Here is a 13,835-nt window from a genome sequence, read left to right on the forward strand (position 1 = left end):
GACAGACCAAAGGCTCTCGGTGCACTCCGGGGCAGCAGGGGCTGCTCCAAAGAGCCCTGTTCCCGGTGCATTGTTTCCTCCCCGGCAGCCGGCCTTTGGGTGTTCCTTTGGGCGTCTTTCTCTCTGACATCAGCTTCCTCCCTCCCAGCGTGTGGCGGCCAGAGCCCTGCTAGGTGAAACACCCGGCGGAGAGAGCGGCTGACGGAGGGATCCACCCACCGGCATCCCCGCTTTCCCCGTGCCAGGGCCGGCTGGGTGGCTCCTTGAAATCCCGAAAGCTGTCTCTGCAGCGGGGGTTGTGCAGGAGCTGCTGGCACACGGGAGAGGAGGGAAGCTCGGGGCTGAGCCGGGTGCCTGCGGGGTGGGAACTCCCGGCGCCGCCATCTGCTGAGGCCAGCAAACTGGAAACCAGCGGCGTGCCCAACCCTCGCCAGCAGCCGGGCCCGTGTCATTGCTGCTGGCTTGACATCAGCTCTGTTTAGTTTGGCAGGCTGAGGGCAGCAGGTTCAATCCGGGCGATTTTACGAGGGCTGGTTCCTGTCCCACGCCCCTCGGTGGGGAACACGGCGTACGCGGAGGATACCCTCGCCCTGCAGCCCCAGGGCAGGAAAGGGCGCGGCTGAAATTAGTGTTTGCTTCTCAAGGGCAAGCCTCAAGTGCCGCTGTTTGGCAAGGCAATCAGCGGGCCTGGGAAGGTAATCAGCGGGCGTGAGAAAAGGCTTTCCGCACGGTCACGGCAGCATTCCGCATTCCGGGGGTACCCGGTCACCTGCTCCCGGAGACCTGGCCGTGTGGGAAAGTGTAGGTGGGTGCTCAAAGGCAGGGATCACCCCTGAGGTTTGGGGCCGCAGTGCAGAGCATGTCCAGTCACCCACCGCGGCCGGAGGGATGTCCCACCAGGACAGGTATCCTCCCACAGCCTTTGCCCCGGGCAGCGCCTGCTAGTGACACCCGCACAGGGGGATGTTCTGATGCACCCAGGCAGCTGGTGCCAATGGTGAGGGCTTCTCCTCCATGTTTCACGTTAACACATGAAGAAAGGAGAAATGTCACTAATTGCTCCAATTATTCTTGCTGCTTCCCTTGTGCCAAAACAGGCTGCCAGCCCTCTGGCCCCATGCCATCCTAGGGCACAGGCAGCAGTGCTGCTAGCACAGGCTCTCACAGCTCCTGGGCTGCAGGGAGTCACAGAGCCCAATTAGCCCAATGTCATCCTCATTTGCTCATGCCTCTTCTCAATCAACTGGCTATTTTCAGTGCTCTGTGCTGCCAGCCAGGGCTGCGATTGGGTTGCCACCCTGTCTACTACTCCCTGCAGGAAGGGAGGGAGCAGTGGGGCAGAGGACAGGGAAGGACCAGCAATGCAGAGGACAGAGTTCAACATCCAGAAGCGTGTCTGCCCAACCCTGCCCCTGCTGATCCATCCCAAATCCTGCCCTGTGTCACACAGGCCCAGCTGAGTGATGCTGTGGAACAAGAGCAAGCAGCTGGACACCAGAGATGGGGGTGGGGGGGGCAATGTAGCCCTGTAGTGCTCTGAGTCCCGTCCTGCTCAAGTCACGTATTTAATTTCTTTGCACTAGAGTCTACATGTGACAAGCCAGTTCAGAGAGCTGACCTGGATGGAAACAGAACACTTTATTTCAGCAGGTTGAAGGTCAGCTCAGGCTGCTTGCTGCTCAGCCTTGCCATGGGCTGAACTGTCGGGGTACCTTTGCCACCCAGGGACCCCATTCCCACTCCTTGCCAGGTCCAGTTCTCAGCTGTGGGGTGGGAAGTTTCCCTCTTGTGCTAGCCCAAGAGAAAACTCTTTGCTGTCCTTTGTCAATCTGTCCTCTGCCATTTTATCATGGTGAACTGATTGAGAGCAGAGTCAGGAGTCAGCCAGTGCATGGAGAAGGCTCCCATGGTCCCGTGCCAGGAGGAATAGGAAAAGCCAGCCCACGGCAGCTCAGTGTGCATTGCTGCAGAGCTGCAACTTGGGTGGATGGGCACTCGCCTGTGCTGGCACGAAACAGGGTGTGGTGCTGGCAGCTGCCCCACTCCCTCTATATCAGCTGATTCAAACCTGGGAGGCACAGCCAGCACCTTCCGAGCCAAGCCGGGGTGCCCAGTGCTGCTCAGGAGCCTCGCGATGAGCTGTGCTGGGAGACGGCTAACCCCACAAAAACAAAAGATGATGGCTCCTCTGCCAGAACAGCTCCCGGATCTGGTTTGCCAGGCAGTTGTGTTTAGTGTTGTGCTGGCAAAACAGGGAGGATCTGAGTGAGCGCTGTGGAGTTGGTATTGCTTACACCACTTCAAACAGCCTCCGCACCAAAAAAGTGTAAGCATGGCCACAGAGGCAACTTCAAGCTGACAGGGCTCCAGTTATCAGCAAAGCCTGGGACACATCTTTACTGAATTGCTGCACTAGGAAAGGAGAGCTGGAGCTGAGCTCCTGCAGGAGGACTTGTCCTTTTCACACAATATTTGAATATATTTGCACTTCTTTGCAGAACTGAGAGCAGGCTAGTTGGCTGCTCTCCCATTTCAGTATATTCCAAGTCTATAATATTTTCACTCCCTGAAGTATTTTAGTTTCTTCATGCATTTCTTGTTTGCTCTGGTGCCAGTTCTGGCAGGTTTAGTGACCTCTGCCCCCGGGCAGCATTCCACATCAGTACTGGAGGGGGCTGTGTTACTGCATTACTGTGCAATAGCATTACTCCTCTCCTGTGTCCGCACCCCACGTGTAGGGACTCACAGAGCTGCTGCACTCTCCGCACAAATACTCCCCCTGCACGCACACTCGCATAATCCTTGGGATGCTCCCCCGTATCCTACACTCCTCCTCTCGGCTCTGATTATCCTCTCCCTCCCTAGCAAGAAGGAGCACTCCGGAGTGAACTACTCACTGCGATCGTGACTGTTGTGAAACAGTTTATCTTCCTACGGGAGCGGCAGCCCTTGCCTGTCAGCCTGTGCCTGGCGCTCAGAACGCCTCCAGCACTCACAACCCCGCTTCCTTCTCCCTGACGTGCACATATGCACGCTCCTGCACGCACACCCGGCCCTCCTCCGGCATGCCTTTTGCGCCCGCCGCTTTCCCCGGGGATCGTGCCAGCACAGGGGATGCGGTGGTGTGCTGAGGGGGCCGCGGCTCCTGGCGCCAGTGCGGGATGCATGAGGAAGACAGATATGGGTCCTGTTGGGAACATCCCAAGGATGTAGTTCTCCCACCCTAGCCAGCTGCAGATTGGGCGGGTGGGTGGTGGTTGCACATGGACCAGAGCCCCCTTGTCCTGCGGGTTATCCCTCACCCCGCAGTGCCTCCTCGGGAGCAGCCAGACAGAAGGTATGGGCATTCAGGCAGGCACATGCCCGGAGGGGGAGGGAGTCGGATGCCGTGGCCACCGCAGAGGCTCGGCGGTGTTCCCAGGAGGTGACTCTTTAGGAAGTGGGTGCGTCCTGCCGGTGCCACGGCGGGAGGCCCAGCGGGAACTGCGTGGGAGCGAGGAGAGCCGCGGAGCAGGCTGGGTCCTAGCCTGACCCCTGGTCATTAGGGAGAAGGCGGCTTTGACATGAGTCAGCAGGAGAGCTGAGCACAGGGTAAGCAGGACCCAGAGCCCCGAGAAGCAGGGAGGTGCCAATCAACATCGTGACGCGTCCTAATTACTTTAACTTGTGCTATTAAATTTGCTTGCTTGTACAAGAAACAAAAGCAAGAGACATTCCCCAAAACTCCCTCCAGGCAGCGGGCTCTAGCACTTTGCCCAGTTGTTGGCAGACTCTTCTTATGTCAGAAAGGAGTCCTGGTCATGCCGCCTCTTGCCAAAAATTCCCAAGCCGGCAAGCCCAAAGCTTGCTGCCCTGCCTCGCTAGCCTGGGACCAAGCACCGGAGCATCGCTGACGAATACAGCACCCGCGAGGGCCAGGCGTGGAGCAGCCACAGCCCACAGGGGCGAGAAGCCCTGCGTAATGCCCCCGCTGCCCGCAGCTGGGAAATGGCCTTGGGCGAGGCCGGGCGCTGCGGGCAGCCGGGATCCCCAGCGCTGCTCCCCACGCAGTGCCTTACGTGCGGGAGGGCAGCCCGGGCAGCGGCCCTGGGGCGGCACAGCGCCTCGGCCACTGTCTGTGCCACACAGAGGCACCCCAGAGTACCAGGAACCACAGGCAGCTAGGGCAAGAGCCCCCCACATCTCCTGCAGCCCATGGTAGCAATCTTCCCAGCACCCAGTGCCAGTGCTTGCCTGGCTCCGCCAGGCACCTCTGTGGCCCCGCGGGCCTCCTGCACACCCGCACAGGTTCCACCGGCAGAGCAGCCTCCTCCTGCTGTGGCTGCTGCTGCTGCTGCCACCTAATGGAGCCGCTCCTCCTGCCCGGGTGAGATGAGAGCGGCAGTGCTCTGCGGCGGCCGGCCGAGCCCGCCCGCCCCGCCGCCGCTGCTGCTGCCCGCGCCCGCTGTGCTGCTGCCGGAGCGCGTGTGATGTGCTGGCGCTGGAAGGGCTGAAACCCCTGGGTGTATGTCACACGGCACGGCAAGGGGCACAGCCGGGCTCTCCCTATACATCAGGTCGCTCCTGAATCTCGTTGACACGCTCTCTGTCTCCACAGGCACACACACACACGGCACACACACACACACGGCACACACGGCACACACACGGCACACACGGCACACACACACGGCACACACACACGGCACACACACACGGCACACACACACACGGCACACACACACACGGCACACACACACGGCACACACACACACGGCACACCTGGCCCACGCAGCCGCACGGAGGTCTCGGCTGCCGGCAGCGAGCGTCCGAGCCTCTGGTTTGTAGCGGCTGCAAGCAAAGCAGCTCCCAAGCGACGCGGGTCATGGCAAGATGCTTTATATAACCCACCGCCACAGAGAAAACCAAAATAGCTGCCTCCCTGCTGCTCAGTTCGTCTCTTCCATCAAACACGGATAAAATTAGAGCAGGCCGTGACGTGCACCTACGTCTGCGCAGGGACTCCAGGGAGACGGAGGGAGCCGGCTCAGGGCTCTGCCATTAGTGGCACAGCCTGCCAGAGCTTTCAAGTAAGATCTGTCAGCAAGGCTGGCGTGTGGCCGCAGGGGATAGATGTGTGGAAGAGGAGGCGGCAGGGGGGAGCACGGCTGCCGAAGGCTCACGGGGACGGCTCCATGCCTCATCGCTGCCTTTTGGGAATGCAGGCTGAGCGCTCACACGCAAGCTGGGCTTCAGCGCTGCGCTGACCCTCGCTTTTCCAGCATGGACACCACCGTGGGCGGAGCGGGGCCTCTCTGGAGGCTCTGGATTCACCGTGCCTGAGGCCAAACTCCCGAGCAGAGCAGTACTGGAACAGGAATACTTCTGCCAGAGCTTTCTAGCAAACTTGTTTCTGTGGGCTGGAACGTGGAGCTACTGCTGTCCCCTGGGAGGTGACCTGCAGAGCTGGCCAGCTCCCCTTGTCTGCTGACTTTGCAACCTGATAGAGCCATAGCCTGTGTAGTACTGAAAGGAGGTGAAAAGCTGACTCTGAAAACACTGTGTTGAGACTCAGACCCTTTAAGAAAGAAAAAAGAACAGGAAAATAAAGCCAGGGGAAAAGCCTAGAAAGAAGCTGGAAAACAAGTCACTCACACTCCTGTATAGACATATAGATTAGGTCTGAGACTTTCCTTCCTGACATGAGAAATCTCAATTGCTCAAAGCTCCTGATTACTAGGTAAAAGTAATAGTGTCATTGTCCAAAGCACACACAGATGAAAGTGTCTAACTTCTCTTTTGAATGTATTGGCTTTGATATTTTTTGCCTGATTTACTAGTCTGAACAGAGGAGAGGAGCCAGGGATGTGATGTGGTAATCTGTTATTCTGTGACATTGCTCTTCTCCGTGACTTTGGGCACAACTTTACCTGATGTCTTTGTGTCTGTATGGGGGCTTTGGTGTTCCATGCTGAATTCTGGGACTAATATTCTCCATTCTGATTCAGCTGACATGTAAGACTTGTGAAGGGGAGCAAGTTAATACACTGTCATACACTACACATAACAAGAACCCTGGAGAAAATTGCTGTGTTTTTCCTTATTTATGGGAAAACAGCAGCAACAAAGAAAAAAAAAAAGAAAAAATAAAAAGGGCAAAAACTGTTTTCCTACCCTGAGGGCCATGTGTCTGCTTGAGAAGGTAATATATGCTGTGTCCCCTGGACCTCTGCCACTTTCTCCCTCCACCTCTGTCATATGACAGTGCTGAATATGTCTCCTTTTGGAGAGGTGGCTCGGATCCCAGACAGATCCTGGAGACAGGAATCACTGATATATATATATATATAGCAGCATGGCAAGAGGTGAGTGGGGCAGCCACAGGAGCAGTTCCTCATGCTGGGCTCAAAAAAACCCCAAAAAAACCCCCAAACCCCAGACCACTCAGAACAAATGAAACCTGTTCATCTTCCCCATGAGTTCCTGGAGGTGAAAGCTCAACAGGAATGAAGTGGCTGGATAAGAGGAGGAACATCTGTGTGACATGGTGATGTCCCTCCTCACTCAGTCCTGCCCTCAGCCTGGCAAGGCCAGCTGGTAGTTGCTTGCATATCCTTGGGGACATTGTTCACTGAGTACCCATTGATGACTGTTATCTCGCTGGTTTCTGGGGAATTGCCTTGCTGCAATCCCAATGTTAACCATATGGTGCAGAACACCTGGTGTGTCCCCTCTGTCTTCTGTTATCTCTTTCTCCTTTGGCCCATGGCAAGGCAATGGGATATGGAGTGCCTCAAGTGGCACAGACTGGTGTTGAGTATTCAGTGAGGCAGTTCAGAAAGTGTGTCTGGGAATCAAAGGACTGTACAGCAAAATCCAGCTTCCCTGGGTTGGTACCAAGGTCTGTGTGACTTCCCCAGCCACAAACTCCTCAATGCACAACTCAGTGCAGCCTCATGCCCCTGCAATGCCAATGCTGCCCATGACAATCACCCCACGTGCAGGCAGAGCTCCTGGTTCTTCGTGCCACTAGGCAGGGGGGGAATTAATCTTCTGTCAGCCCAGGCTGCCAGATTCTTTGGTTCCACTGAAATTGTGTATTTGTAGCATAAAGCCTCTGAGAGAGCAGAGTAGACAGAAGTGGAAAGGGCCAGCAAGGATGGGACAGGCCAGGAGGGCCACAAAACCTGTTCTTTCCCCACAAGCCACAAGTCAGCCCTGCTCAGGCCAGGCTGGCTGTTGCTGAAGAGTTATGAGACACCAAAGGCAGGTGAGGCAGCCAGGGACCAGCTGCTGCGAAAGTGGAGAGAGGGTCACACATCTCTATGGCCCAGAATATTGTAAAGCCTTTTGTGCTTCCACTGCACTCACACCTTGTCTGTGCTTTCTCCTACAAATCAGCTCTTGAGGATTGGAAGATGTAACACATGCACATGAAATATCAGGGTATATTTGTTGCAGGAAAAGGCAGGAGAGCATTGTGATATGGTCTGGGATTTCCCTGAGGCTGTTGGAGGACTGGTTTTACTAGCGGGATCTCTGCTGGGATGAGATGAATGGGAAGCAGGATTAATTTGCAATCCCTCTTACGTCAACACTTGACAGAAGACTTAATGACTGGGATTTCCCTCTGATTATCCTCGGGGAAATGGAGATCATTCTAGGAGCTCTCGCCCAGTGTCAGGCAAAGAGCCATTCTCAGGCTGTTTGAGTCTCTTTAGATGTCAGGAATAAAAATCGTTTCCTGTGAGCAGCAGCAATGAGTATCCTGGCACAACTGTGGTCTGAAAAGGATACTTATAACAGGAGCATCTTTTTCCTCAAACCCTCAGCATATTCCTCTTTCATAACTGTTCTGTAGCTCAAAATAACCTGTCCTGACAGCCGGTGTTACTTCCATAAAGAGGAAGCTGAGGCCCTCAATGAGGTCAAAGGGAAGAGCACCCTGTCTAGACCAACATCCCAGGGGATTTCAGCCCCTGCCTCCTGGAAAACCCCCTAGTCCAGAATTGCCCTGGTGAGTCAGAGCCACTTGCACAAAGCCAGCACGGAGACAAACTCCAGAGCTATCTCACCAATCTGACACCTCTGGGGAAGGCTTCTGCAGGGCAAAGGAAATTTCCACTTTGCTCTGACCACTTGATCCTCATCAGTCTTCATAGCCATGCTGCAGCATGGATGAGAACCTGTGAATACACATCCTATCCATCTTCACTGTGTGTTTTTCCATTCCCTCCAGCTAGAATGCACTCCTTGTGCAGCTCTCCAAAAGGCCTGCAAACTGATACTCTCTGTACCAGACACTGCAATGGCCAGCCAGGTCTTTGGTGCTCACTGAGACAGGCACACTGGCAAGGCTCCATAGGCCACCGGCCTTGGGTGCACTGCTTAGTGGCTTGTTCAACAGTGAGCAAAGCAGTATCTCCAAAGTACCTCTTCCCTGGGTTTTGGGGTGCCTCCTGTGCCCCCCACCCAGCCCAGCAGCTCACTGTGCCTTTGCAGAAGGAACTCCTCAATGCAGAAGTTGCCCATCTGCACCAAGTGGCCACGGAGGCTGTGGTTTGGGTGAGCCATCCTGCCCCCAGAAATCTTGCTGTAGAGGAGTTATTAATATTCCTATTGCCCACGTGCCATGCTGACTAGCTTCCAGAGATAAGTGCTCTGCTCATGTGCCTGTGGAGAGAGGGGACTTCCCAGGCCTAATTCAATGCTTCCCATTCCTGCTTTCTTACACACCAATCTCTGCCGAGGCTATGAATATGTCCTGCTGAATCAGTGTTCATCCAGCCAACTTCCTTTTTTCACAAGGGGAAATATTTATAATCTAACAGTCAAGCCACCACGCAGTGCAGCTGGTGGAAGACATCCAATAAACATCCCATCTAACTGCTGCCTTTGCTGCCAAGCCTCCTCACAAGAACTGGGGACTTGAGCAGCATTCAGCTGCGCTGCTGTGGATATACAAGGGCTAATATTCATCATGCTGTTTGCTAGATGCTGGACATTCTGATGAGTTGCAGGAAGGAATGTTCTTCATGTTAGTCTTCAAATAATCAGCAAGGTTGCTCTGAGTTGAAAAAAACTATGTCAGTCTGGAAGAACTCATTAAGCGTTCTCTTCAGTGGGGAACCTGGCTTGATATTCTCTATGAAATCTAGCATGAAGATATCTTTGAAACAGATAGTGTTGCTGTGCATAGATGTCCTGTTTTATTCTTACCAGGTGATATGAGGATATAATTCAGAAATCGTGGCTCCATAGCTACAGCTGAGATTAGTTTTGTGTTTCAAATTAGAAATTCGAGCTCTCTATTGTCTTGGTGTTTCCTCCCCAGTGTTCTTGCACTTTTTATCTATAAGAAGGAAAGATCTAAGAACAGACAGATAAAAATGCTAAATCTCTGAAAAGTTAAAAAATAATTAAAATTAGGCATTGAAGAAAGACAGCCTCCAGTAACAAAATGTTCTGACATTTAATCATCATTGTGGTAGAATACTAAAAAGACTTCAGGCTTCCTACACAATAAAAGCTTCTTGCTATCACATGCAAAGCCTACACAAGAGTGTTTACATTTTTAATTCCTGAGTATTTTTCACATTACTTTTGACATGTGAAAGTGTCTCTGGATGGTTACATTAAGAATTCAGTTCAGAATTTTTCTTTTAAAAATACCACAGAAGTCACAGCTTGTCTTAACTGGGAATCATTTGGAAGAGTTGCCCTCAGACACACTGACACTCAAGCCTTTCCTGGTGGCTAACCTGGTACTTTTCCTTATCTATTTTCCTCAGTTGCTGTCTCCTCGCAGCTTAGGCAGACACCTTTCTTGAGAGTGAAATCGACTATGTTCCCATCAGGTACAACTGGAGGATAGGTTCTGTGACAAGCTTGCAGTTATCAAAATCTGAAACTGATTCTAAGGAAATACCTTTACAGATGTTGGCCAGCAGTTCTGGAAAACATCTGATTAAAGAGTTCAGCGATATTAAAAAGCATTGAAATTTATATGGCTAGCAGAAAGATCCAGATTTTTAAAAATGAGTGTGTGTTTTAAAAAGGATTGTGAGTCTTCTTCTGAGGGCCTCTGGTTAGGTCTAACTCATAGTTGCTTGGTGTTGGACTAAGTATATCCTGTCCTTCTGCTGTGGACTTCTCCATTGTCCTATGCCATATCCATCTCTAGTTTTATCAGACAGAGGGCAGTGGAGGAGCTGGTCTGAGTGGTCTGGAAGCTGGCCTGGGGGTCCCCATCAGTTTTTAGGGATGAGGTGAGTGAGGACTTGAGCTGAGCTGCAAGGAGGTGCACCGGGCCAACCACGTGTTATTTAAGCTGCTGTACACTGGGTAAGGACAGCTGTCTGACTGACAGCACAGGCAGACTCGTGCAGAGCATTAATACACAAGGTAACTGCTGATTAGACCTCGATTTCAGCATAAATTCAGTTTGATGAAACCTGGAGTGAGATTTATCTAACCAGATTTAGACGTCTGGTTTGGGATGAGGAGACCTCTCTAGAATAACTTATTTCTCCCCTTTGCTTGGAAAGGGAATGCAGCCCCCATGGCCCATGAGATGCAGAGATAAGCATTTAATCAGATGGAACTCAGCTACAGTCTTTTAAGAAAAAGTAACGATAATATTATGCCCCAAACATCAAATGTGCTCTCTTGTGCAAATGTATTCTCTTGTTGTTTTGAGCCTGCACTGTGATTCACAACTGAAAGAGAAATAATAGTATGACTTAACACTGGAGAATTTGCCTATTGAGACAAGACAATATCCTAAGCCTCTATTTTTTTACAGTTGTGGCTTAGGTAACAAAACCTCTTTTGTAGAGATTCTTGAAAGCCTGTGCAAACAGTACCCTCCCTGAGCAGAGGCATGTTTATCACAAAGGTCAGAGGAGGACAGGGCTGGATCTTGAGAGGAGGCAACAAGACAGCTCCTTCTTGCAGAGGTTGGGTGTTTCTAGGTGAATTCTGTATCAGTGTTTGCTGGAAAAGTTAATCCCAGCACTGTTGCTGGTGAGCAGGAAAGGCAGCAGACCTCTGCTGGATATGGTTCATGCTGCTGGGGCTGTGGGAGAAGCAGGGCTTTGCCTGGAGCCATTCATTGGGAGTGGAAAAGGATATGGGCTTCCCTCGAGCTCCAGGAAGGCAGTAGGTGAAAGTTGCTGGGAAGTGTAGTGGGAGGTTTCCAGAAGATGGGAGGGCTGTCAGGCTACTACTTAAAAGCTGAAAACCTGCCTGGCAGCAGGAAAAGCTCTGAGGAGAGATGAGAGAAGAATCATGAATGCTCGCTTCCTCAGCGTGGTTTGTTTGTGATTGAATCTGAGCTGTCTTTGATGAAGGATGTTTTGTTTCCCTAAATGAACTCATAATTTAGATTGAGCCCCATACACTTGATTTCAAGCAATTCACATCCATGCAGGATTTTGAAGTACTTTGTAGGAGTAACTTTAGTCACTTGGTGAAATGGAAGCAGATACATATAAATATACTGTAACAATAGTTTTTCTCCTCAAAGGATTCAACTCTAAATGATTCTTGATATCTAAAGTTGTTTTGTTCCATGCCTCTTACCCAAATGCTATATATTTTAGCTATATGGCCAGCACACAGTACATGTCATCTCTGGGACAGATTACAGGACAGACAAAGCAGTGCAATGCTGATTTATGGCTGTTTAGCCACTGATTTATTTTTAGTTGGTTGAATAGTATTTTTATCTGGATTGTGATCACAGTGATGACTGTGAGAGTTATATCCCAGCAATGAGTTCAAATATAGCCCCTTAAAAGGAGTGGCCTTGCACTTTCTAGAAGTGGTGGATGGATAATTTTACATGGTTAGTAAAAACACTGATTAGCATTGTAAACCATTTGTAATTTTTATAGCATTTTCCCAGTAGCTTGTAGTGGATTGCCAGGTGCAAGGCAGAATGCAAAAGGATTAGAACATAAAAGTAAGTCTAGAATAGTTTTTAAGAGGAACATTGTTTCAACTTTTTATTGTCCAAAAGAAGAAAATGCAAAAATGCCACAGCAGCTGACGCAGAAGCAGTAAAAAAAAGGTCTAATTACGTAATTCATACACATTCATACACATTGTTTCATGGAGAAAGCAAATTAGTGTTGCTTTCTGCCATTTACCACAGATAAAAGATACATTTTGGTGTGGCAGGAATTGACTACTGCTAACACTCTCTGAACTTTGTCAGTTGGGAAAAAATTAGAAATGTGGTGGGAAAAGGCATATTTTCTTCAATGGCCTTTGCTGTCTCAGACTATTGAGACATCCAAAGGTTTCCATTGCTCTTTTGCTAAAACAGAACTGAAAGCTGAATAATTCATTGCTCTCTTCATCACTTTCAAGACAGCGATAAAACTGCATTAGGGATATTCGGAAAGATAAAAGATACCTTTTATCACACGAACAAAATGGTTTGAATTTTGTCAGTGTGTCGGGGTTGGCAGCTGATATTAGTGTTTCCTTTGGGGATACACCCGTGTGTCTATGGGCTGGTGGTAGTGAGAACAAACACCTGCCTCCAGCTGACTGCCGAGCTCCCACAACGCCCAAAGCAGCAGATTAAGCTAAAATAGGTCATCGCTTCATCTGGAAAGTTGTGTAACAAGTTATCAATCTCTCCTTCGCCTCTGTTCAGGGTTTTTGAATTACAGGAAGCATTTAATTCTGTTAGCCTCCACTATGTGGAAATATTAAGGCATGTCCCTGCAAGACTGTTATTTCCTAACCTGCAGCTGAAAGGATCTTCAAATGCTTTCCCTCTGCTCTAAGTTACGTTGCACACTCAAGGGAAATTGCCCCACTGCACGGTTAAGTGCTTTAAAAAAAAGCTGGGGATTGTGAAGAGACTCACAGCAGCTCTGTAGCATTTTATTTCATAACGCACTGAGGCACTAAAGGATCTCTGAGGGGGGTTTATAATTAGATCTGAACTTGCCTGTGTGGCAGTTTCTAGAATTATGCATCCACAGGAGGAGGCTACAACAGAGAGCAGAAAGATTTGTTGGTCATAAATGTAACTCATCTAAAAATGTACCGTGACAAAATGGCCACAATAGAAAGGGATTACTGTCAGTCATATGTTTGCTTTTTGATGGTTGAGTTCACACTTTGATTTTAGAAAACGAGGCTACTTTAACATGAATGAGCCACTTCCTCTGGAAAATAAGGCAATATTGAATGTTTTAAACATGTTAGAAGGCTGGATACATATTGGTTTGAGGAATGTTCTGCATGAAGAAATTTGTCATGCTGTGCCAGTTTTATCAGGAATTTTATGGTACAACATTTCATATCTTCATATTCTAGTAATCTGTGTTTCTTAAAGTTTGTGAAATAATAGCTCTTTCTGCCTTAAGTGCTGCAATGGAAAGAATGTTTTCATTTGCAAATATACTTTGACATATTGCAGAAAGAGCCAAATATTTATTTTATTATGGTTACGTTTCCAAATAATTTAATTGTCCAAGTAAGGGAAGGTTTGTGAACTGATAAGAGAATGAAAAATGTATTGAAATGTCTGAAAATCCCACTTCAAACAATAAACTGGAGCTTAAAGTAAGGGCAAAGGTCTACTGCTAGGAGGTTTTTGTTGTTTTAGGGATTTTTTTTGGTGAATTTTTTTTTTGTGAAAGTTTTTTTTTTATTTCCCTCCAAGCAATGAGGTCACTCCACCACTGTACATTTGGGTTTAGTGCCTCTTTCTGCAGGAGATCTTCACTGTATTTTCTCAGTAAATATGAGCACAAGCAGGCAAAAAGCGCTGAAATGTTTTTAAAATGCTCCACAGGTGAACATCTAAGCATGGAATTTGCCACTTAAAGCCT

This window comes from Passer domesticus, chromosome 6 (assembly GCF_036417665.1).
Source record: "Passer domesticus isolate bPasDom1 chromosome 6, bPasDom1.hap1, whole genome shotgun sequence".
In the NCBI taxonomy this organism is placed as follows: domain Eukaryota; kingdom Metazoa; phylum Chordata; class Aves; order Passeriformes; family Passeridae; genus Passer; species Passer domesticus.